The 2,834-nt window shown below is 39.1% G+C and overlaps 1 pseudogene; it reads right to left on the reverse strand.

Annotated features, from left to right (window-relative positions):
- Nucleotides 1-654: 654 nt before the first annotated feature.
- Nucleotides 655-1,230, reverse strand: LOC120718585 (annotated as a pseudogene).
- Nucleotides 1,231-2,834: the final 1,604 nt, after the last annotated feature.

The following is a 2,834-nucleotide window of genomic DNA, read 5'->3' on the forward strand; positions in this document are numbered from 1 at the left end:
AATGGTAGTTTTTGAAAATGCTACTATTTTCTTTGTTCTGTTGAATAATGTATTTTCTGTTAATATCTTACTTTATAACGATGTTATCTTCTCTTACAGTCTATACTCATGATTACACAACAAAGAAACATAGTTTCCATAGATGTGCATGATTTGTAACAGTTTTGAACATGTTAACTTAAAAAATTAAATAAAAAAATACAGTCAGTAAAATGTAAGTCCTTTTGTGATGTATCACCACATTACACTCACAGGTATGATTAAAATGAAGTCAATACCCACAGAAACATTTTTGGTTCTTCAATGTCAGCATCATCCAAAGTATATGCCACTTGAATTTGGGAAATTTCTTAAATCAATTTACTGAAGGTATCAGTGTTTTGAAAAACAAAACAAACTAACAAATAAAGAAAAGAAAAAGACTTAGACACAGTTTGCATATCTTATTTAAGTTTACTGATATTACAGATTTTAATGCAGGATGGTAAGAACAATAGAAAGATTAACATAAACTCACCACTTTCACAGATGTTATTTAATATATTATATCCTGAAACTGTTCATAAGTTTTGTTAAAGAACTAATCAAAATGTATTGATGAGTCCTCAAACATGGTGACTTGAAATTTGATACCAGCAATGTGCGAAAACACTCTTATGATGTTCTTATGTTTCAGGTACATGGGCCAGACGTGACCTGGTACCAGGTGGGTCTGGTACCAGGTAGTTTCTTGAGCACCTCCTCTTTTTGCATTCTTCATATGGGATGGAAATAAAGTAGCGTTGGTTCAGCACGTCGATCAAAGGTACGTAGGTGTAAAGCAAGAATCCTTCCACAATAAGGATGTGAGTCTCCTCATCCTTCTTGCGGTCAGACTTTGGCACGATCTCAGAATCCCGGGTGTTATTAACGCCATGAGACTTCTCAAACTTCACCGGGTTCTCCAGCCACGCATATATGGTACTCATCATAGCCTCCATGTCCAGAGCAGTGATGACATCGTACTGCTTCTTCACCAACTTCAATCTGATCTTGGGGCTTGAAGAAGTCATCCTGATGTACCACGCAACAGTTGGGCAGGTTCTTGATCAGTCTGTTGGTGAGGGTGGTTTTCCCTCCATTGGTTACACCACCAATGCCGATGATGTACTTCATGTTTCCGTAAGTAGCAGAGAGGTCAAAACGTCAATAAAACCCGGTCAGGAGCACAGTGATCAGACAAGAAGAAAGCTTAAAAAGAAGGTTGCAGCAGGAAACGTCAACTACCTGATTCCTCTATGGTACTTGAGTTGAGTGAGTAAGGTAAGAGCAGAGGAGACGGGCTGTCACGCGGAGGAAGATAAGAAGGAGAAAAAGAAATATTGAGTTTTAATGCAGGGTGGGCCATTTATATGGATACACCTTAATAACATTGGAATGGTTGGTGATATTAAAGTCCTGTTTGTGGCACATTAGTATATGTGAAGAGGCAAACTCCTCAAGATGGGTGGTGACCATGGTGGCCATTTAGAAGTCGGCCATCTTGGATACATGTGACACATCAAACTTATTGGTAATGTCACAAGAAAAACAATGGTGTGCTTGGTTTCAACGTAACTTTATTCTTTCATGAGTTATTTACAAGTTTCTCTTTGTTCACAGCCATTGACATGTCGAAGATGTTAACACGTGAGGAGTGGATCGAAATTGTGTTGATATCTGATGGACGCAGTAACTGGGTCATTGCAGCAGATTTTAATGCAAGACACCCTACGAGACCACCCATCTCCCATGCTACAGTTACTCGCCGCATGTCACTGGAGAGTGGCATTAGTCGAACATCCCTTCGGCGGATATTAGCTACTCACAACGAGGATGACCCAGATCGGCGCACAGAATTTGCAGAATGGGCAAAACAAAAATTGGAACAGGACGCTCAGTTCACGCAGAAGATTTTGTTCAGTGATGAGGCAAACTTTTATGTGAATGGTGAAGTTAACAAACAAAACCACCGCTATTAGTCTGACACTAACCCACATTGGATGGATCCCTCCAAGACTGTTGGAACAACAAAAGTGATGGTTTGGTGTGGTATGCACTTTATGCACTGAAGCTGGCAGGTTCCCTGAGTTTTTCCAGCAAGATGGTGTGTAACCCTGGTTAACATAGCTGCCAATAAATAAAAGCCTGTTAGTAAAAACGGTCATAAGAAATATATTACAGGTGATAAATAGTCAATAAATAGATCATAATGGTTAGAAAATTCATTAAAAACATCAGCAATGATATAATTCATGGTGTAGGATTTCATTTGTGTTTAAAAAGATGTTAGAAGGGTAAAAAACTTGCTAATTCATGGCGTTTTATGTTAATTCAGGTAAAATGACTAAAATATGTGTTGAGACTCTTATTGTGAAAGGGCACGCTGCAGCGTGACTCCTGTGATAGCCAAACCCAATCGGGTTGTTCCTTCTTTTTGATGCTGGAGAGGGAGAAATGCAGACAGTCTTTGCAGAGCTGCTGCTTAAACGAGTGAAAAAATATTAAAAAAAACAAGCCAGAAGTCTACTTAAAGCCATTTTTGTACTCTGGAGAATATATTTTTGTTTTTCCAACCTGTCCTTGCCTTGGTGACGTTGTGAACATAACCGAACGGGACTTGGCCATTAAGGTTTGGATCGGGAAATGCCAAACTAGAATCAGAGTTTGATCCGCTGAGCAGTGGCGTGTCTAGAAAATTTTTGTTGGGGGGGCCAGGTAGGGGCACAGATTTGGAGAAGGGTGGCAGATGTAATTGGCAGATAATGTTTAAAAAAAATTCTACCAACCGTTAACCATAATTCAATAATCCTATA

This window comes from Simochromis diagramma, unplaced genomic scaffold (genome assembly GCF_900408965.1).
Source record: "Simochromis diagramma unplaced genomic scaffold, fSimDia1.1 OVJJ01000531.1, whole genome shotgun sequence".
NCBI classification, from domain to species: domain Eukaryota; kingdom Metazoa; phylum Chordata; class Actinopteri; order Cichliformes; family Cichlidae; genus Simochromis; species Simochromis diagramma.